Genomic DNA, 24,741 nt, shown 5'->3' with positions numbered 1-24,741 from the left:
TTACACCGTGAGTGATAAAGACGAATCGCTGAGAAAGTGCGCTGTACTTTTTTCTTTTCTCTAATAGCGTAACCTTTTTGGACCTTTATGAGGATCTGTGAGTATTTCTCTACATATTCAAATATGTGTTCATAATAGTATAGGAAATTCGGAGAACTTTCAATAGAATAACGTCTTTTAAGTAAGACTTTGAACCATTAAAATTAAGTACTCAAATCAGACCATGTTTAATGCCTTAACGGTACTATTAACCAGTTTACTAAGAATTCAGACCAAAACCCACGTCCAATCACCGAGCTTAAGTGGAACTATTTCGCAATAAACCCAACTGTAAATTACATGCAATTAGTACCTAACTACGCCAAACGTGAACTATGACAAGGTCCATAGCGGCGCTAACAAAATCCGTTGACCAAAGGCGCGATAGTCTCTTTGCAAACTTTTCAAGGTTATGATGCGAAATTTATTTTATTCTTCTTTCTTCTGGCGTTAGTCCAGGTTACATTCTGATCGGGAGAATAGTGCTTCTTTTGACCATGATCCATTATAAGGTGAGTCAGTTCTTAAGCAAGAAACAACTCACATCTGCCCTCTGTCTGCAAATTTCGCAGGAAATCTTTTCTTTGCAATGAATGTGCAGGTTTATTCACGATGTTTTCCCTCACCGTAAGAACATCGGTCAGCACTGAAATTAATGTAAAGTCTTTATGAGATATGTACTCATAAAGGGTCATTGGTACATAGCCAAGACAGGACTTGAACCTCTATGCATATCAAGCGTTTTTAAATCGGACACCTTATCGATTCGACCATCGACTCTCTTCCGAATTCTTTATGAAAATTAAAAAAAGAGAAAAGAAATAAATGCCAAGAAATAAATGTTATTTTACGGAAGTATTGGAATCGGTTTGATCCGGTGTTAAGAAAAGGTTCAAGGTACAAAAATTTAATTAACATTTCATCGAGTGTGACGAAGGGCCTTGCGTAGGGCTCGTAAAAATGCAGTGTTAAAATCCAATCAAAGTATATTGCTCAAAGTGAGTTGCATAAATAATTCCATATTTTTCTTAATCTTGATCAAAAGGCTCATTAGGATTTAAATATTTTTATATATATAGGTACATATATACCATCTCGCCTGTTTCCCTTTAGGGTAGGCAGAGACTATGGATTTCCAATTGCTACGATGTTTACAGACCTCTCCCGCTTCCTCTACACTCATTTTTCTTTTCATGCATATTCGACGATTACAGGTACTCCTAACATCTCCCTTTTTCAAGACATTCGAAATTTTATATAATTTTGTTTTTATCTTTTTTTTATTTCTGTCATGTTATTATTTTTTAAGATACCTCCTAAGACCTAAGAGTCAGTTTTCCATTCTAGAATCATCGGAATCATCATCTAATATATATAAGAAGAAAGTGAATGACTTACTGACATACCCAAAACTGGCATGGCCCAAACCACTGGGTCTAGAGACTTGAAACTTGGCGTGTAGGTTCTTTATGTGGTCTAAGATTGCACTGAGAGAGGATTTCCCGAAATTCCCGGAGGAACGGGAATTATGGCAACTTTTCTTTTAACGCGGGCGGAGTCGCGGGCGTCCTCTTGTGTTATATAAGTCAATAGTAGATATTTTAAGATCGTTCCACATTTGACCATTTTTTTTACTGATGACAACCAACAGAGCGTTGACTCCTTGTACGAAATCATCGGGCAATCATCATCGTTGAAAAACTAAGTGCATCCAGCGTGAAGGCAACTTACAATGCACAAAACGCTTGCTTCTGTGGTGGCCGGGGTTTTGTTCTGTGTAGCAATACTGATTTTTTTTTAAAAGAACTAAAGTTTGTTATTTTTTACGAATTATGGAAATTCTGGAGAATCTTTTTTTTAAAGTTTTCAAACGTCATGTTGTTTGTTCATTCATTCATTCATACGAGTCTATATAATCACGTCTAAATCCCTTGCGCACAATAAAGCCATACAGCTGTGGCCTTTCAGTCTTTTCAATACTGTTGGCTCTGTCTACACAGCAGGGGTAGTGACTATACATATGTATGTATATTTTACATGTTAAAAATGTTCCGAATTATTGTACCTACATGTTTATGAGAAATGGACGCGTCCCGGACTCTACATGGGTTTTTTTTCAAAACGGACGGTTTCAGACGGTTTTCAATGTTTCATGTGTATGCATTTTCTTTTTTCAAATTACAGCATTAACTCCGAAAATAAAAAATAAAAACATACAATTTTGACAAACAATCAAACTTATAGAGACGAAGCCGTGGGCTATGGTTTGTAGAAAAGATACGGTTGCCTAGTTATCACCATTCATAACTGATACAATTGTATCATTGTTCGACGGAATCTAGGACGAAATCCTTTTGAATCATCATTTCCAATAAGTTCAGTGGGTCAGTCGATTTAAGCTATTTTTAAAACGATGCTCAAAAATTTTATTTCTATTCACGTATTATGTTTGGAAAGAAGATAAACTTAATTGTGAGCCTTTTCTTCATTTTTGTTTAATTCAATTCAGTCGTTTTGCTGTAAATTCAAAAGTTATGTTAGTACTTTTAATGAAAAACATTAAAATAAATTCCATAAAAAATCAGGACACATACAAACTTATATAATTTATTTTTTCTTTTCTTTCCTCTCACTCGTAATGTAGACAGAACAGAACAACAACAGCCAACAGTTTCTTAAAGACTGAAATACTACGTTCAGTAGTTAATAAAAATAAGATTCTATAAAATATAAATTAAATATAACATAATAAAAATTTTAACAATAAAAAAATTGTAATGCTTAAATGGTCCATCGGTCCATTTAACATAATTAAGAAAATCTTAAGTAACCAGGACCAAAAAAGTCCTCTAAATAAAATAAAAAAAAAAAGATTATTTGAAATCGACATATAAAAACTGTCAGCCTTCTTCTGATGAGTAATCAGTTCGAGTTCAGTGTGTCAGCCTCGGCCGGGAATCGAACCGGTCGTACCACATATACTTATGGCCGCGTGTGCGGCGGTGGCGTTCAATGTCAATAATGGTGGTCTCTTCAATTCCGTGTATTTTTCGTGTATCTGTGGCGCAGCGGTGATACGCTTGTCTGTGGCACTGGATGTCCGGGGTTTAAATCTCGGTCAGAGCATGATGAGAAACGAACTTTTTTTGATTGGTCTGGGTCTTGGATCTTTATCTTTATACTTTGCATTTTATTTTATATGTAGGTAGGTACTGCGCCTATCGCCTTCCTATTTTAATTTCCTCCCACCCTAAGGTTGACTGGAAGAGATTGCTTCAGCGATAAGTCCGCCTTTGTACCTCATTACCTGTGTTTTTTTTTCTGTTTTTCATTTTCTTATGGTGCAGTAAAGAGTCTTTCTATCTATCTATCTATCTTTATAAGTAGCGCTGTCTACCCCGCAACTAGATAGACAACACAACAAAAGTGCAAAAGACGATTGAAAGAATTTTAGGGCATAACTTCCACATTTTTAATTTTTTCTGAGTTTCACAAATAAACATTTGAATGCTTGCTTAAACACCTACTAACCTATCATTAATCCATGTCTGATAAATACGTCTACTTTATTTGTGTGTTAATCATATTATAGGTATTTTAAAAATAACGCACTTTTTGCTAAAACTTATTACTTTTTGTACATAAGGAAAACAATTTTATTATTTCTTAGTATTACATTGAGATCGTGACGAGATTATATCCATATAAACAGACTTCGAATAGAATTGATAGCATCATAAAAACATTATATAAATGTTATTTTAACATTAGAAGGAGAAGGCCTACGAACGTACCTTCATCGAAACGGGGACGTATTGGCGAAAGGTCAGGTCAAGAGTACCCTGTATCGAGGAGATTGATTAAAAAAATATAATAGGATGTTGAGAGAGAGAAATAAAGGTCACGGGTTTGATCCCTAGTCTTCTTCTTTTTGGCTATAGTCCCAGTTGCTCTTGACCATGTATTCTGGATTGGGTGAGTCAGGTTTATACGCGAAGAGACTCCCATCTGACCTCTGTAACCTTTTCAGGGGAACCTAACCCGTTTTGGATCATATGGTTACACATCCAGTTGCCTGAATGTCGAATCGGTAAGGTAAAAATGCGTGATGCGCATAAAGCTCGCCCATGTACCAATGACTTTAGTTTATTAATTAGGTGAGGAAAAACATCGTGAGGTAACCTACACATTCAGGCAATTGGATATGTAACCATGATCGATCCAACTTGGGTTAGGTTCCCCTGCAAAGCTTACGAAGGTCACATGGGAGTCGCTTCGTGTAAAAACCTGACTCGCCCAATCCAGGATCTATGGTCAAATACCCCGGGCTCCTCTCCAGAGTGGTGAGGATGCAACAGGGACTAAATCCAGTAGAAAGAAGATTAGTTAGTATTCTTTTGAGGCTATTTGTTCTATTAAAATTTTTATTTATTTATTTTCTCCCTCCACAAGAGTTAAATATTAATTAAATATTCGCTGTCTCTATACATCGTAAGTACAGTTAGTGTCCTAAAAGCTATTAAACCTGTGGGCGGGTCCGGTCACTAGAGAACTTGTAGACCACTGTACAAATACTATAGTACTTATACAATGACACTGGGAACTAGTTTTTGCCTTTAATACCACATTAATACCAAACAGACACACAACCACGCTTATATCAATTGATTTTCAACTGTATATAAAAAGTGTTAAGGTATAATATACACTGGAGTTAAATAGCAGATTGTTGATAAGGATTGACGGAGAATGGACATAAATGCTTTGTAATTACTAGGTATTGAGAAATATCTCTTGTTAGTTTTGATGTTAAGAATTCTGTTAACTTATTGAGGGAAACTAATTTGCTAATGTCTTATTGTGGTACATACATACATATAGTCACGTCTTTATCCCTTACGGGGTAGACAGAGCCAATAGTCCCGAAAAGGCTGAATGGCCACGTTCAGCTGCTCGGCTTAATGATGGAATAGGGATCCAAATAGTGCCAGGTTGCTAGCCCATCGCCTAAAAAAAGAATCACAAGTATGTAAGCCTATTTCTTAGTCGTCTTTTACGACATCCATGAGAAAGAAATGGAGTGGTCCTATTCTTTTTTGTTTTGGTGCTGGGAACCACACGGCTTATTGTGGTCCTTTTATTTAATTGTAACAAGTATGTTATAAATGACTGGCGTGTGGTTTCCGGAGCTTTATTTCAAAACCATTTCTTCTTTCCCATGGATGACGTAAAAAGCGACTATAGATAAGGCATGATCTAAGGGATTAAACACATTGATCTTGTGCAAGCTTCTTTGAAGGTTTAAAAAACATAGATTGATTTTCTTACCACACCCATTGTTAAAGCCAATTAAGGGATTTATAGAACCAAACTGTTTTCGGTAACCTGTCATTATTTGAATCTGAATTAAATTTTTAAGCGTTTCAGTCTTCTCAAGTAAGGCTCTGTCTACCGGGATAATACGTGATTGTATGTAATATCATTAATTATGAACTAGCTGTACCCGCGACTTTGTCCACGTGCAATAGTTATTTTGGGCACCATTGAAGCCCTCAAGGATGAATATTCACCCCAGTTTTTTTCACATTTGCAATTAATATCTAATAGTTGCAGCGTGATGTTATACAGCCTAAAGCCTTCCTCGATAAATGTCTATTCAACACAAAAAGATTTTTTCAATTCGAACCAGTAGTTCCTGAGATTAGCGCGTTCAAACAAACAAACTCTTCAGCTTTATAATATTAGTATAGATAGTGCCGTGTGGTTCCCGGGTGCCGTGTGGTTCCCGGCACCAATAAAAAGAAAGAATAGGACCACTCCATCTCGTTCCCATGGATGTCGTAAGAGGCGACTAAGGGATAGGCTTATAAACTTGGGATTCTTCTTTTAGGCGATGGGCTAGCAACCCGTCATTATTAGAATCTCAATTCTATCATTAAGCCAAACAGCTGAACGTGGCCTATCAGTCTTTTCAAGACTGTTGGCTCTGTCTACCCCGTAAGGGATAAAGACGTGATGATATGTATGTATGTATGTATAGATATCACTAGCTGGTGAATTCAGTCTATTTATAGACGGTCAGAGATCAAACGTAAACGGTTTGCAAATGGCCGCTGGGCGCATACAGACTCCATTCAGATCATAAATATAGGTTAGATTCAAATCAAGGAAAAATCCTTTACGGCATATAAAGAGTAAAAACCAAATAGTCACAAGTCTCGAAGGTGTGACTGAATGGCGAAAACTTAGCCAATTCAGCCATTCAGGCGCCTCTTCACAGTTTGAAATATATTATAAATACACACAAAAAGGCGATTAAGGGATAAGTTTACAAACTTGGGATTCTTTTTTAGGCGTTGGGTTGGCAACCTGTCACTATTTGAATCTCAATTCTATCATTAAGCCAAATAGCTGAACGTGGCCATTCAGTCTATTCAAGACTGTTGGCTCTGTCTACCCCGCAAGGGATATAGACGTGACCATATGTTTGTATGTATGTATACAAATATTTTAAGCTAAACGTACATACATATAATTACGTCTATATGAATTTCGGGGTAGACAAAGCCAACAGTCTTGAACTACTGAGCCGCTGTGAGATATTATATATTGGATCGCGGTATGATGGATTTTATAAATAAAAAGTTCGTAATGTCTAAGTGAAAATGGAAAACGTGTAGGTTATACGTCTGCTGTACATAGATAATGATAATAACAGTTTCTCCTGGTGGTGGTATTTCTCGGAAACCTCGTTAAAGTAATAGTAGCGATCATTGTCGGGCTAGTAGGTACTCAGTTAGGGACATTATGTATTATTTTCTTTTAGAAAAGTGAAAATTATCGAGTAAAATTTTTTAACTACAAATGTTACCTGAATGTCTGACAAGATGACGTTCTTAGGTAAAGATTTTTTTTGGAATAAAAATATTTTATCAATTTAATTTATTGATAAGAAAAATGTTTAAACTGAATTTTTTTTAAATCTGTGTTCATCCTTCTCGCGTTTGTTGTGATTTAAACATTAGTGTTGATTTTAAAGAGGTTTTTTGTAAAATTCTAATTTTTTTTCCTGCAACTACTCAAGTTGTTTTACCTGTGAGAAAGACAAAATACGTTAACCAAATAAAAAATAACATGTAACCTTACAACCATACCGCACAGACAGACAGACAGTTCCTATCATTGTTACAACCGAATACATCAAAGTAACCTTGCTTGGCCCATTCTCCGGCCGTGAGTGCGAGTACAATTGCTCAAATTATGATTTGTCTGCTATGATACTGGCTGGCGTTTTGCTGTGCATTGCATCTCATATTTTTGCACAGATTAAAAATGTATAGAGTAAGGAAAGTAACTATTTTACTTTCGTTTTAAAAAAGCACGACTTATGACACATGCTACTGAACTCGCCCAGTTTTTGTTATTCTACCGTGTATATTTTTTTTCCTACATCGATACTAATATTATAAGCGGAAGAATTTGTTTGTTTGTTTGAACGCGCTTATCTCAGGAACTACAGTTTCGAATTGGAAAATTATTTTGCGTTGAATAGACCATTTATCGAGGAAAGCTTTGGGCTATATAACATCACGCTGCAACTATAAAGAACAAAGAAATAATGGAAAATGTGAAGAAAAGGGGAAAACTATTCATACTTGAGGGCTTCAATGATGCACAAAATAACTATACCACGCGGACGAAGTTGCGGGCACAGTTAGTTATCTACAAACGGTTCGTTAATTTTTTTTTCAAAGTAATTAGTAGGTTATATTATATTTCTCTCATCAGAATTTCATCTCCACTCCATAACGCAATTTGTGTACCAATAGAGAGACGAATACAAAGAGTCTGATAAAGTTCTGTTAACGGCAGATGACTGTACTAACTTACATTTTCCTAAAATAAATAGTTCTGTACTGGCCGCAAAAAAAAGAAAAATAAAATACATGAAATGTAGCTTAAAAAAATCTTTGATCAAATCACAGGTGTTTGAACTCGTACACTCCCTGAAATCTGCACGATCATTTACAGTAGCAATTTTCTGATCATGAATCCAATCCAACTCAAATACAGGGGGAGAAAGCCGCTTCTATAAATATGCATAGCTCAATGATTTCTCTCTCTGCACGCTAGGTGCGCGCGCGAAATGAAAACTCTTGGCCAAATTGAGTAACACATTTTTTTGTACTGAAAGATTACAGAGTTAGTGATGATGTAGGATTTCAAATGACTTTCAACCAAAGATAAAAAGGTGTGATTCCATCATCAAATCATGCAGCTAAACGTGACATTTAAGTCTTTTTGGGACAAAAGTCACGAAATACTCAAATGATAAACGATTAATTTTGTACGAGTATGTAGAAGTCATAGAAAATGCGTACAAGAATGATAAAAATCTGAAACACATTGAAAGCTTTATTGTAGTCGGAACTTTCCTGGCGAAGGTATAGATTTTATTCCACAAAAGGAAACTTAAGGTCTGTAAAGTCATTAATCATTTGGAGACACGGCCAGTCACGTCTCGTGTCAAGACCCAAACATTGGCTGACCCAAATCTTGCTGGCAACTGTGTAACTCACGTTCAGGAAGCCAATTAAGCTCGCTCGCATGCGCCGGCGTCGCTTAATGACCACGTTTCGCTATCGACATAGGTTTGCTACAAAACAAGGAGTTTGGGAGAAGGGAGTAGTAATTCTGTTACTCGTATCTTTGATATATATGTTTAAAGAAGTTTGAAATGTTATACAAACTCCTAGGTACTTGTTATGTTCTTGTTTATCTGTGCTGCAGCGTCCCATGCGCGCGCATCTTTCAAATACATGTCATTCGTGTCCAAGCTATCCTGTGGTATTATTGCATGAATATTTATAAATATCTATAAATATATCAATCTTACTCTATAAAACTGAATGATTAAAACTAAAACTACTTATAAAATAAAAAACAGCTGATAAAAAACTAAAATTTACAAATACTGAAATAAATATATATGTATATATCTCATACTGAATAAACGATATTTGTATTTGTAAATTGTATAGTCCCTGCACACATCCAGTTGCCTGAATGAGCACGTTTCCTCACGATGCTTTTCCTAACCTTAAGATAATAACTCGCAGAGTCATTAGTGCGCGCGGTAGGATTTTAACCTGCCTCTGCCTGGCATCATGTGCGTCACGCTTTTTGTTAGGCCCCCACGGACGCTCTTCAGAGCCCACTGCTTCTTGCAACATAGCAACAATTAAGTGACATCACATTCCTCGCGGTAACACCCCACTGCACTTGACCCAGAGCCGGCACGTGGCTGTTAGCCGGAAAGTTGAAAGCGATTGATTCTGATGTAACTATCACATAACTGTCGCATACTGATGATGAAATCAGCACCAATGTTCAGTACCTGGATGAAGTGTCACCGTAGTGGTAGTCTTAACGTGGTTTTAAGACGGTTCATACATACATACATATAGTCACGTCTATATCCCTTACGGGGTAGACAGAGCCAATAGTCCCTAAAACACTGAATGGCCACTTTCAGCTATTGGGCTTAATGATAGGAGATTAAAATAGTGACAGGTTGCTAATCTAAAAATATCTTGTTACCTAATAGCAATTGAACTAATTGAATGTAAGTTGTAACTCTGACTGGCATGTTCACGTCTTGAGGGCAACGCCGCGGGTTCTATTCCGGGTTGGCACTTCCGTTCGGCAAGATCTCTTCCTATAATTATTTGTAACAAATTACACGATTCATTGAGTCTATCTGAGGTAATGATATCTTATGTCTATGTAATTTGGCGGATCAAGAAAGTGTAGGTAATATATCTTGTTATTTCGAATAATATAAATAATGCAAAAGAGTTATTCGCTTGCCCCAGGGCGATCGATTTATAGAACATCACGTCTCTCAATTTCTCTTGTAATAATGTTTAGTAATTAAAGCAATTTTACAGGTTCCGCCTTTTCATTAAAATCCTGGATTTCGTAAGTCTTGGATAATATTAGACGATGGTTATTGAGCCGTATAAATTTTAATAGCATAATTTGATAAATGTACTACGTATGCTAGTTCATGATTATGCTAAAATTTTATGCAGTCTTAATTAATGAAATTTTTTAGGTGCTTTTAATGATTTATAGCATCTAAAAATTTAAAAAAAGGGATAGTATTCTTGCTTTGTATTGGGGATCTGAGAGATAGTAGGTATTAGTAATTCCATATGTAAACTGGAGAAGCATAAATAACTTGAAAATGTTAGTTCTAAAATCCCAAACGAAATATCAATGACGAGATTATTAACCCCTGTTAAGAGGGTCAAATGAGAGGTACAATCGCTCATCGTAAACAATATTACGGGAGAGGTCGTTTTTATATCATCTTACACAAGATATTGCGTAGTTTTTGCGTGATTAGTAATAATGAAAGTTAAGTAATATTGCCCATAATTTCACAAAATATTACCACATGAAGACGTTAATAGCTGTCTGTAATATTCCTTTTAAGGATGGAAAGTAATTGAAAAGTTACTTACGTATTTTGTAAGTTATGTTACCATTACGACTAGGTAACATTTATATGCAGAATGTTGTACATTTTGATGGTTACTTTACGCAGATTAGGATTGATCAAAACATAAGTAGATATAAACAAGTTAATCTGTGACAGATATTTAAAGAACAATCATTCTTGTTATTTGATATTAGCTCTATTTTTTATATTTGTTTGTTTGTAATATCTTTATTGCACATAAATTCACTCAAGAAATAGTTACTACATAATTATAAAACAAATAAATAACTTTTTAATTGTTTGTGTTGTCGTTTATGTTAAAATATTTATACTGTGTTGTGATTCTTTAATTGGGCAATAAAGTTTATTCTATTTTATTCTATACTGAACAGTATTTAAGTATATCATGCCAGTTGTAATAGTTCTGGAAGCATAAACCTCACCATAGCAGATTGCGTGGGATCCTCTTATTAACATGTCGACGTTTATATTCGCTAAATTAAGAATAAGTTTATCGAAGTTTAAAGTTATTTTGGGCATCATTGATGCAATCAATGATGAATAATTTTCCCCGTTTTTTTCACATTTTCCATTATTTCTTCGCTCTTAATAGTTGCAGCGTGATGTTATTATAGCCAAAAGCCTTTCTTGATAAATGGTCTATTCAACTCAAAAAGAATTTTCAATTCGAACCAGTAGTTCCTGAGATTAGCGCGTTAAAACCAATAATCAAACAAACTCTTCAGTTTTATAAAATTAGTATAGATATTTTGCGAAATTACACAGATCACATACAAAGTATAACTAGGTAGGTATTCCTATAATTGGATTTTACAAAATACCGTGTTGTCTGTGTCTTCTTCCTCCTGGCTTTAGTCCCGGTTGCATCCTCACCTCTGGAGAGGAGCCCGGGGTATGCCTTTGACCATAGATCCTGGATTGGGTGAGTCAGGTTTCTACACGAAGCGATATGTGCATTTGTAATAAACTTCGATTTGTATCGACATGTCCATTATCAGACAATCAATGTCAAAGGCATTTGCTTTCACAAAGGGAAATACATATTTTATTTCATCTATTACAGGTAGTCATTGACCATGTAAGTCATTGACCTACGCGTAAAAATATAGTCCAATCACCTCCGATGACCAACCCTTTGTCTGAAAGGAAAGCCTTGTTTCAATTCTTTACTTTATTTCCTACGGCACAGAATTCCAAATGCAATTAAGATTAAAATAATACCACCAATTTCAATAGACCTGCCGTTAAAGTGTAATTATATGGGTTTGATATGTCATGTTATATTGGTAGATAATGATGGGGTAAATGTCCGAACAGTAAGTGAGACATAGTGAACATGCAATGTTCGATTATATTATATGTACAGTCAATGTCACCATTATGTTATAGTATTGTTTGGATAATTATCCGGGATGTAAAATAAAATACTGGGCGTTGGTAAAAATAAAGAAAACTATAATAAAAAACTTAAAACATAAAAATAATCCTAACTTCAATACGTCTTAAATCATTGTTGTGAAAATTAACAATTGACAATTACCATTTTCCTTTTTTTTTTAAATAACTTTTTTCTTAGCGGCCAGTACGCTATACAATGTTAATAAGTATTAAACACTAGCACATAGTATTATACAGTCAAAAGCATTTTATTCTTAACAGAACTAATAAGATGAAAAGTAATTTATTTAACGACAACCAATGTTGTGAAACCAAAAGATTTGACAATTATTAAGCGATATGAAGTATTCTATAATAATGAATAAAAAATTTGAATTTGAAAAATGAACTGCTGAATAATCTACTGAATAGTACCGCTTTCCCGATTGAAATATCAACCGATTGTACCAAGAATGGTGTACGTAATCAGCAATGGGCCCCCTGTGTTGTCAGTAACAAAAAGCTACAATTTGGTAGTTAGCACGTAATAAGTATGACAAAAAACCTGTACGAGCGTCATTTCTTCTACGCAAACCAGGGTGACGACACTAGCAATCAACCGAGAAGGTTGTAAACTAATTTCGATGGTGCATGCAATAAGCTATTTACAAAAACTGGCCAAGTGTGTGTCGGGCTACGCGTAATGTAGGCTTTAGTAGGCACCGGTTACAATAAGCGAGTTTATTTCGAATAACTTCCTATATAAATTATTTTTTTACAATTAATACATATTGCTATTCTAGCCTATACTACATCATATAGTGCCGTGTGGTTTTCGGCACTTTCGAACAGATCCACTCCATATCTTGCCTATCGATATCGTAAAATACGACTAAAGGATAGGTTGATAAAATCGGGATTCCTCTTCTAGGCGATTAGCAACCTGTCACTATTTAAATCTCAATTCTATCACGCCAAACAGCTGAACGTGGCCTGTCAGTCTTTTCATTACTGTTAGCTCTATCTACCCCGCAATATACCCCATATGTAAATGTTTGCATCATGAAAATCCTTTCGCCATTAAAAAGATAATTATATTAGCGTGTGTAGGTTATTTATATGAAGGTGCCTCGGTTTCTAGTACAATATACAGTAACTAAACTAAGACTATTTGAATCTCAATTTTATTTTTAAGCCAAATAGCTGAACGAGGCCATTCAGTCTTTTCAAGACTGTTGGCCCTGTCTACCCCGCAAGGGATATAGACGTGACCATATGTATGTATGTAAACTAAGACCCAATTGTCAAATATTTAGATAGATACTTATAATTATAATTTGATTGTTACAGAATGCGTGCTGATGTAAAATTATAAGGTAAATAAAATTATGTAAGTATGTATGTGTGTAAAAACGTCTAACTGAGACAAAAAGAGCGTATATTAATTATTCATAGTATCCCATCTATACTAATATTATAAAGCTGAAGAGTTTGTTTGTTCGAACGCGCTAATCTCAATAATTTCTGTTTCGAAATGAAAAATTCTTTTTGTGTTTAATAGACCATTTATCGAGGAAGGCTTTAGGCTATTTATCATCACGCTGCAACTATTTGGAGTAAAGAAATAATGGAAAATGTGAAAAAAAATAAGGGGGAAAACATTCCTCATTTTGAAGCCCTCTTCAATGATGCTCAAATTAACTATTCCACGCGTACGAAGTCGCTGGCACAGCTAGTTAACAATAAAATATGATGTACACATTCAAAATGTTTGAATGAACTACGTAACGTGGCCTTACAATCGCTTTGAGACTGTTGTCCCTTTCTATCCCGTAAGAAATAAATACGTGATTATAGAATAGAATAGATTTATTTTCAAAATTGGATACAAGGTATCACTTATTGAAGTCACATCACTTGAGTCTAATTATAACTACTACCGCTTCCAAAGCGCATGTGAAGAAGAAGCGGCGGAACAAACTACACTGCAGCATTTTCACCGGGCGTCAATTAACAAATATAGATCTCTAAAATCTAAATCGTGGACGAATGCACATTGTCTACATTAAAAAACATGCATATGTATATGTATGTACGGGTGCCGTGCGGTTCCCGGCCATTCCATGGATGTCGTAAAAGGCGACTAAGGGATAGGCTTACAAAATTGGGATTCTTTTTTAGGCGACGGGTTAGCAACCTGTCACTATTTGAATCTCAATTCTATCATTAATCTAAATAGCTGAACATGGCCATTCAGTCTTTCCAAGACTGCTGGCTCTGTCTTCCCCGCAAGGGTTATAGACGTGACCATATGTATGTATGTATGTACGGTTACTCCATCCACATATACACAGTTAAGCAACACAAGTTTAAGAGTAATTCTACGAGTAATTACATATATACTTTTTTATTTTATTTATTTTTATTTTTATCTTTATTAGGGAAACAAACAGTTACATGGTCGCCTATTAATATTATCTTATACTATGGTGCATAAACCAATAAAGTTTCCTATGTTTACTAATACATAGTATCGAAAAGGCAAAGAAATTAATATATAGAAATTATTATAGTACCTAAGTGTGTTTAACATAAACATATTATTTATTATTAACTTCGTGAAAAATTTAACCAAGCCATTGATTAATCTCAGCCATTTTGTGTTTTTAAACTTCTTTTATATGTATGTACACCTAGTTTGTTGCACCAGATGAGGCTGCCGTGGCGTGTACTGCAAGTCGCGCTCCGCCAACCATCTTTACGCTTTCTACAAACGCAGCTTGACATGCGCGATGTTGAACGATGTGCACTTTGAATGTACATACATACATACATACATATGGTCACGTCTATAACCCTTGCGGGGTAGACAGAGCCAACAGTCTTGAGAGATTGATAGGCCACGTTCAGCTGTTTGGCTTTGAGATAGAATTGAGATTAAAAATAGTGATGGGTTGCTAGCCCATTGCCTATAAGAAGAATCTCAAGTTTGTAAGCCGATCCCTTACTCGCCTTACGACATCCATGGGAAAGATATGAAGTGATCAACACACTCACATTGAACTAACAGCTCACCCTGGTAGCGAGGAAAAACATAGTGAGCGCCAATTGCTTCTCTTCCCGTACAGATTGTAAAAGCCTGTTATGGCAAACTGTAATAATCTTGGGAAATCCCCTTGTAGGCGATGGGCTAGCAACCTGTCACAATTTCAATCCCAATTCTGTCATTAGGCCTAACAGCTGAACGTGGCCCATCAGTCTCTCAAGACTGTTGACTCTGTCTACCCCGCAAGGGATATAGACGTGATTATATAGATAAATGGATGGCAATTTTTTTTCAATACCAAAGATCTTTACTATAATTGCAAAATCTTTGTAATTTCTAATAGTTTATAACAACAATTTACTTTCGCGATCATCTGCGTCATACCGCGGTTCTCTCGTACGTTTTGTAATACAACGTAATTTGTTCTGTTGTATCTGAAAAGAAATAAGGTGTTGAGTTATATTCATAGAGACGACAATTATAATTAATTTTCCACTCAAGAGTAATCCTTGGGACTGAGAGGGAAGGATGTAACTGTGCCTTACAAGAGCAATCAAATAATAACAGTCTTGAGATAGAATTGAGATTCAAATAGAGACAGGTTACTAGCCCAACGTCTAAAAGAAGAATCGCAAGTTTATAAGCCTATCCCTTAGTCGCCTTTTACGACACCATGGGGATGAGACGGAGTGGTTCTATTATTTTTATTGTTGCCGGGAACCACACGGCACTGTCGAGAACCATACGGCACCGTATCAGTACACAGTAGTCAAAAGACTCAAATGGCTTACTGATGGAATTGAGATTTAATGAAGAAGACGGACCTACAGGCTGCTAGGCCATTGCTGAAAAGGAGACTCAAGTTAATAAATCTTAATCTGCTCTTAGATAAAGTCTACATAACATACTGACTACACGCCTCTTTCTCTAAGCTGAGATTACATCTTTTCTAGATCCCTGCATACTGCCTTTGCTTCATCCACATTCATCAATATTTCCATGTAGGCTTGTCGGATTAATATTCTCTCGACGGATTATGTCTGTTCTAGTAAAATACTTCAATGAGCTACACCACCGAGGTAATGACTGGTTGTATATTTGGCAATCAAACGTTATGCGTACGGCCAAGAGGCGTTCCTATTATCTTGGAAGTCTTACGAAATTGCCTTCCTGTTGCCGGCGGATTTCCTCGCTCAGATCAGAATTGCTTTGTCTCGAATAAATAACTTTATACTTTCGGGAGGTATGCGAAGATTTATATAAATAAATAAATATATACCGGACAAATTACCTGCACAGATTGAGTTAGCCCCGAAGTAAGTGCGAGACTTGTGTTACATTTTATAATAAATACTTATATAGATTAACATCCAAGACCCTGGCTGGGATTCGAACCCGGGACCCCTGGTGTCACAGACAATCGCACTACCGCTGCGCTGTATATATAAATACAGTATGATGGCTAACCTCCGCCCTCGTGGAACGAATAATCCTCTTATTTTCTTTCCCGCGGAAAATATTTGGGAAATCTCCACTTAGTGTACCTCTAGATAACATACGGATATTTATACCAAATTTTATACGAGTATTTATACCAAATTTTAAATCTTTAGCTCTATCGGTTTGCGTTGATAAATCAATCAATCTTAGGTATATATAAAATTCTCATGTCACAATGTTCGTTCCCGTACTCCTCCGGAACGGCTTGACCGATTCTTATGAAATTTTGTGAGCATATTAAGTAGGTCTGAGAATCGGCCAACATCTATTTTTCATACCCACAAAATGCAAAACAACTTTTGCAGGGACACGTAATGTTTTATAAAATTTAATCCCTGAAAATCTCGAATGTACGATAAATAACTACGCACGCGAGAGTAGTCGCGGGTAAAACATACTTAGTATTAAACTACCACAAAAATGTTCATACTTTCATGTCTTACAAGTAACTCATTCTTGAAGCATTTATCACATTCACACCTGACAATTGTCTATGCTCTTTCTACGCAGTTTATTAGGCGTGCCTGATCGTGCGAGCCACAACATATTTATGGTGATTTGTATGACAAACAATGCTTTCACTGGGATCTATCATTGTATCATTCTTATTGTCTACAATAGCCCTTTGCCAAAGATCTATAGAATCACTATTCTGCAATGGTTGGTGCGAGTTTTACTCCATCAAACGAGTCGAGCAAGTGAACGCGAATTTGCATGTGATTTGATCAGCGCCACCAACTGCATAATTCCTTCGCTTCGTCAACATTCATTTTTTTTTTCATAGCTCATTTTTTTTTTCATAGCTCTGTTCATGCAAGCTCGGCGGTTTCGGGAACTCTCGACCTGACCCTTTGTCAGGACGTCTTTTATTATTTACTAAAATTGATATATTACTTAAGAGTACCATAATGGGTACATATACCATAATATTTTCACCAGTTTCAGAGCCTGGAGTCCGTTTTCCGAAATATCTTGTTACACTTTATAAGGTATATATACAGCATCGACAGTTCTAAGACAAATAAACAGTAACAATTGGTACAATGTTCACCTAGTTTTCTGTTTATAACTTTTTTATTTTTTTATTATTTTACCATATTTTATGCAAAACCAAACTATAATCTACTTCTTAATGACATCATTAGGGCCACTATGGCGGCGATAAGATGTTTTTGTGACCCGAATGTGCACGAGAATATTGGTTCATGTACTTTGGGCGAGTGAAAGTGTTCGAATAATTTCTTTAATATCTTTTGTGACCGTACTGAAGAAATCATGACTTGAACGTTAATCTCAGTTGTTGATAAATGCAAAAAAAATTGTTACAGTTAAAAAGAAATTTTGATATCTGTAGAAATTTTAGAGTGAACCGTGTAATTTTATCACACTCTTATTTACCTACCTATCGCCTAAAAAAAAAAGAATCTCAATTATTATCCTCGCCTTTTACGACATCCATGTGAAAGATATTGAGTGGTCCTATTTTTTCCGGGAACCACGCGCGGATACGATAAAGACGTGATTTTATTAAATCAATCAGCTAACAGCAGCATTAGACCAAACTAGATTTTTCAGTATTTATTTATTAATCGTTTAAAAAAATTATTTTACCCGTCACAGACTTTAACTAGGTACCTAAGTAGATAACCTTTGAGCGATAATCATTGTGCAAGACGGTCTCAATAGTCGCTTCCTTATTAGTTTTGTGTACTCCTTAAGCCACTTTCCCTGCGTTTTTTATCTCTTTTTAATCCATACAGTTTGTTATGCGTCTCTCTCTAGCTGTCTGTCGTGCCTTTATAGTAACCTTGATAATATTTGGTAGAGAAAATTTCATTCATAATTTATATCTTGTGAAAGAATAAATTGGAAGAGATATTTATAGCTATATATCAGTCTTTTCACACATACGAATATAAAATCACGCCACTTTGAAGGGGTAGGCAGAGACTACATCTTCCAATTTGCTATATTTAATTTCTGCTGATAATTAATATAATTGTATGTATCTTTAGTTAAATGTTATTTATGCACACGCCATACCCCTCCAAAATTCATATCTCCTCTCATGGGTCTACTGGAAGAGATTTCTTTTCAAATTAGTAGCACCTTTGTACTAGAATAACTGTATTAAATGCTCCTGTACATATCTTTGTGTACATAAATAAATAAATAATTTCTGTAAAAAACAACTTGCGCAGAAATCACTTTGTAACTAATTACATTGTATCTATTGTGATGAATCAACAAAAATGTTATCTCTAATGAAAGTGGGCGGAACCATCTCCAATTACAATCAGTGATGATATTTTAATGAACATATTACAGAATTAATATGAATTATAGTGACGTACAGAACGGCTACTCCCACCCTCCCACTATATACATACATAAAATCACGCCTCTTTCTCGGAGGGGTAGGCAGAGGCTACCTCTTTCCACTTGCCACGATCTCTGCATATTTCCTTCGCTTCATCCACATTCATAACTCTCATCATGCAAGCTCGGCGGTTTCGGGTACTTTTGACCTGACCCTTTACCAGGACGTCCTTAATTTGATCATACATACATACTATATACATACATACATATAATCACGTCTATATCCCTTGCGGGGTAGACAGAGCCAACAGTCTTGAAAAGACTGAATGGCCACGTTCAGCTATTTGGCTTAATGATAGAATTGAGATTCAAATAGTGGCAGATTGCTAGCCCATCGCCTAAAAGAAGAATCCCAAGTTTATAAGCCTACCCCTTAGTCGCCTTTTACGACATCCATGGGAAAGAGATGGAGTGGTCATATACTTTTTTCTATTAGGGCCGGGAACCACACGGCACCCACTATTTAGGTATCATTATTTTATCGTCCTGGCGAAAATTCCGGTAACACCCTTAACTTTCTGGAGAGGAACCCGGGGTACGGCTTTTGACAATGGATTGGATAAGTCACGTTTTTATACGAAGCGATTGCCGTCTGACTACCGTATTCTCCGCAACATTTGCAGGGGAACATAACCCATTGGAGTTACGTCACAATACGTCATTGCCGTTAAAAATCATCTTCTCTGACAGGATTTTTTTAGGACGCTAATCTACTGGTTCGTACTGAAAAATTATTTTTGTTTTGAATAGACCATTTATCGAGGAAGGCTTTAGGCTATATAACATCACGCTGCAACTATTAGGAGCGAAAAAATAATGGAGAATGTGAAAAAAATCGGGGAAAAATATTCGTCCTTGAGGGCTTCAATGACGCCCAAAATAATTATTCCACGCGGACGAAGTCACGCAGCTAGTTAGAACTAATTTTACAATCTTTAAGAGGGCGTGGGTTTAGCTATCGACACGAGATCCAGCAGGTAGCCGTCTGAGGATAGCGAGCTACTCGGTGAGCGTTGAAGTAGACCAAAGGCGAAGGTCCGGGGTGCGCAACGCATATTAAAAGGGTCCCCGGACGGTGAAGAGGGGGGTTGGGGAGATGACGGCGGTATGACTTCACGGGTTAGTAGTCGATTGGCACGAAAATTATTCGCACGATCGTGCGAATTGTCCCCTTTCAATAAAAATATTTTTTTAGTAGGCGATTCGCACGGAAGTATTTAAATTGCGTGCGAATCGACCCCTTCAAGAATTAGTAGTATGCGATTACTAACCCGACTTCACAAACTCTTTAAGCAGATTGATATAATTTTATCATGTTATCTAACATTACAGTAGCAAAAATTACGACTATAACAAATTGTTAGGAAAGTAATCAGTGAAAGTGAGTTAATAAAAAAGAGACTATATTGTTCACAATTAATTTAAGATGAATCCCAAATATAGCACTTTCGCTACATACAAACTTGAACAAAAGTGAAATGATACGGCGGTTTGTGAAGCAGAGCGTAGCGGATGGACGTCTCAGAATAGCCGAAGGTACTATGTTTTGCATAAAAAAGATCACCTAGTTCTTTTGTTATTGTTACGGAAATAGAATTCGACAATGTTAAATTTATGAATGATCTTCTTTGACCAACTTTATATATGTATACTCCTATATTCACCCAGTACCGATCTCTGCTATACCTACACATATATATGTATATATATGTCTAAAAACGCATAGGTACCTTTTTACGCGTATATATTTATTTGAATCTCAATTCTATCAGTAAGCTAAACAGCTGGTTGTGGCCTTACAGTTTTTTCAAGACTGTTTTTTGGCTCTGTCTACCCCGCAAAGGAATGAATGTGGATGAAGCGAATGAAGTATGCAGAGATCGTGGCAAATGGAAAGATGAAGTTTCTGCCTACTCCTCCGCGAAAGAGGCGTGATTTTATGTATGTATGTATGTAAGTTATGATGTTTCTATCCAAAGTATCCAATTAAGTAATATGCCTCTTAATTGCACCTTTCTATGTTATTAATGTATATTATACACATTAAACGTTAACTCAGAAACATTTTACACATTCATTACAAAAACGAAAGTTGGGTATTTGAATAAATATTTAGATAAATTCATACAGTTTAAGGTATGTAACTTTGACTTTGTAGAATTCAATACAAAATTTGTTGATACATACATACACATAGTCACGCCTATATCCTTCGCGGGGAGACAGAGCCAATAGTTTTGAAACCACACGCATAATTTGTTTAAATTTTACCAAAATTATTTGTCTGCACTAGGAATCTAACCAGCTATTACACAAGTATAAATACATACGTAAAACATACGGTCCAAATGAGAACCTTCTTCTTATTTGAAGTGATAAGTGCGCCATTGCAAGTGATTTATTTCTTTTAAAACTATGTACTATTTCTTGTAAATATATACATTTCTGTGTAATAAAGATATTACAAACAAACTTTCTTTCACTATAAGAATAATATACATAACAACACAAAAGTAACAGAGATGGTATAAAGGTTAAGATTTATTTCTAAAGCAATCTTTGCCGGTCGATGAAGACCGATTGAAAAAAAAAAAACATGAAATTTTTCTTTTCTATGTAAATCTAAAATTGAGGAATCGGTACCTCTTTTAATCAATGCAATAATTAACGCTCTGGCAATATTTTTTATGCATTATTGCACACGCAAATAACACAGGCTAGTTTAGGAAAACTAATGTTTATCGCAATTGTTTTAAAGCACAAATTTGAATAACATCTGAGTTTAGTGTTGCCAACCGTTTAAAACCGATTTGCAATAAGGTTAGTACAGATCTCCATGGGAGGTAATTTAAATATTTATTGATTAGGCATTCTTTCAGACCGAATCGTAAACTAGACAGAAAATAAACTTTTTCGATTAGGTTTCTTGCAACAGTCGACTCTTTTTGGTTTAGCTCTTACTAATTATAATTTCAATGTTGCATTGTGCCTAAAAAATTGAGGGCATTCTATTATTTGGAAATACTTATTTTACTTACAAAAGACATGGCTTATAAACTTGGGATTCTTCTTGTAGGCTATAGGCTAGCAACCTGCCACGATTTGAGTCTTTCAGTCTTTTCGAGACTGATGACTCTGTCATCCCGCAAAAGATAACGTAATTTTATGTATGTAATTTAAGCATGAAATATCATATTAAACAAAACATAAATTTTATATTCAGTTAGTAAAAACACAGTAGATAAGCAAGAACGCATTACAATTTACTTAAGAGACTAGCGACCGAGCCCAACTTCACACGGATAGCAATTATAGATATAAACCTTCTTCGGATAACCCTCTTTCCAACATTTCAAACAGGAACAAAATCCGTCCACAACTTTCCGAGATTAGCGCATACATACAGACAGACAAATAGAGGGACTTTAGTGATATAACATTGCAATTGTTAAGAATTTAATTATGACGTAATAAGAAATACATTTTATTCTTGCACGTGTAGATGATTGATTCAGAGTGGGTACAAAATAATTGTAATTATTCATATAATCACGTTTACATCCCTTGCGGGGTAGACAGAGGCAACAGCCTTGAAAGACCAGTCCATTTAGCTGGTTGGCATAAGGATAGGATTGAGAATTGAAATTCAAATAGTGTCAGGTTGCTAGCCCATCGCCTTAAAGGATAATCCCAAGTTTATTAGCTCCAATCCGTGAAATCTTTGTTTGCGCGATGTACAGATTCATTGCTGCTATTGGCGGAGCGCGTCACATTTTTGGCCGTGTTGACAGTGGGTGTGTGACGTTAGAAATGTCGCCACATAAGCCTAAAACAGCTCTAAATTAAGCTCTCCATTCCATCTCTTTCCCATGGATGTCGTAAAAGGCGACTAAGGGATAGGCTTACAAACTTGGGATTCTTTTTAAAGGCGATGGGCTATCAACCAAATAGTGACAATTTGAATGTAAATTCTATCATTAAGCCAAATAGCTGAACGTGGCCATTCAGTCCTTTCAATACTGTTGGCTCTGTCTACCCCGCAAGAGATATGACCATATGTATGTATTAAGCACTTCTAGTTCTTGCGGTTGTGTACACAATAGGCTATTTGACTGTATTAAAAATATACATTTCTTTTATGTCATCAGTCTTAATATTATTTTTTTGGAGCGATTTATATTAACGCGAGATAAAAATATTGCATTATTTTAACATAATCCGTCTCAGAAAATTAGGGTTTTTTATGCAGCTGTCACGTGACTAAAAACGAACGTAATTGGCTATTTCTATTATGACGTCAATTATCCATAAACAGACTGTGGATCGTACCGTTCCTTAGTGTTTGCTATTATTTTTCAAGATTTTATAAGTGTTTGATCGCTCAGGATTACTCAGATAACATAGGTATTTAATAATGGAAACCAATTCCGCGAAAGCTGACAGTCGAAACCTACCAAAAGTGGACGCAATAATGGTTGGCGTCTTCTTCAAAAACAATCCAGATTTCTATGCTGCCGAACTGAGGAATGTGATAACATCAATGTATATAGTATATCTTGGTAACCAATGATCTTAGATCTTGATCTGAAACCACTTCTTGCGAATATTCAAATCCATCGGTATAGAAAAAAACAGTTTCGTAGGAGATTTTATTGTTGTATTAGTGCATTGAGGCACTGCACAACATTTATAGGAACTCATTTTAATAATTTTCACACATATGACGTGGCACAAGTTAAATTAAACAAGAGAAAATAAAAACTTTTCGAAACACCAACAAGCTTTGTATGATATTTACACGAAATTTACGTCACTGCATGCCATGGCCGCCATATTGCTAAAAGTCGCGTTTTGGCGGCATATTTGAATATTTCATTTTCTTTTTCGATTTTTTAATAAAATTGCTGTAATAAAGGCAGAAAAGTATTTTTGTAGGGCTCCTTATAAACAAATAAATACCCTAAGATAGTTTTTAGAACTTTGTCAAATAGCCTATTGAAGCTTGTTATGATTCGAGTGCCGACCCCGTATTCACATTTTATTGACATAGAGATGTAAAAATAAAATTATCGATATCGAGCATGTATTCGAATAACGATCCACAAGAAATATCTAAAGAATAGAATTGTTAAAAGAAGATAAAGGACATGTTGAGGAATAGGAAGATCAGGAATGGTGTTTTAGACACATATGTATAAGTCCGGTACTTTTAAATAAAAATATTGATAAAAATTAAGAATATCAAGCCATACAGCTAAATGTAGCCTTTCACTCTTTTCGAGAATGTTGGCTCTGTCTATTTCGTAAGGGATAACTTACTTACTAAATTTGTTATGACAGTAAACAGTATCACAGTAGCTAGACTACTAGTTTGTTTGTCAACTCTTTATTGCACATAAAAATAAATAAAACAAATTACAAAACAGTTATTGGATTTAGAAGAATATGTACAATGGCGGACTTATCCCCAATGGGATTTCTTCCAGTCAACCAAAAAGTCTAGTACTAGTAGTACTAGTAGTATTATATATCACAGTGTAGTAGTGGGCACTAGATTTGTTTTAATTGCATAATCAAATATGTATATTAGTGAACCATATCTACATACATACACACATAAATCACGCCTTGTTCCCGGATGGGTCATAACTCTCTTCATGCGCTAAGGTTCTTGAAGAAATATCAAGTGCTTAGATATGTCTAAGCACTTGACATTTCTAAGATAGTTTATTCGACAGTTAACTCACAGCTGTAGTGTTTTTTATCGACATAAATAACCGAGGGTTTAAACATATCTATTATAATGCTCATAACTGCGTCCTTTCGTGTTAACTCGAGAAACTATCGACAACACACGCGACATCACTAA

The 24,741-nt window shown here is 35.6% G+C and overlaps 1 protein-coding gene across 2 annotated transcripts in view; it reads left to right on the top strand.

Moving 5' to 3' along the window:
* LOC106138933 (mucin-2) overlaps positions 1-24,741 on the top strand; it is a 64,367-nt gene that overhangs the window by 13,776 nt on the left and 25,850 nt on the right. The window contains exon 2 of one of the 2 annotated variants that reach the window (XM_013340240.2): positions 13,295-13,320. The exons of the other annotated variant lie outside the window; for it this stretch is intronic. The gene's annotated coding sequence lies outside the window, so the exon portion shown is untranslated. The remainder of the gene's footprint in view (positions 1-13,294; positions 13,321-24,741) is intronic. 2 annotated transcript variants of the gene reach the window in all.

This window comes from Amyelois transitella, chromosome 16 (assembly GCF_032362555.1).
Source record: "Amyelois transitella isolate CPQ chromosome 16, ilAmyTran1.1, whole genome shotgun sequence".
Classification (NCBI taxonomy): Eukaryota; Metazoa; Arthropoda; class Insecta; order Lepidoptera; family Pyralidae; genus Amyelois; species Amyelois transitella.
This window is presented reverse-complemented; position numbering and strand designations above follow the sequence as displayed.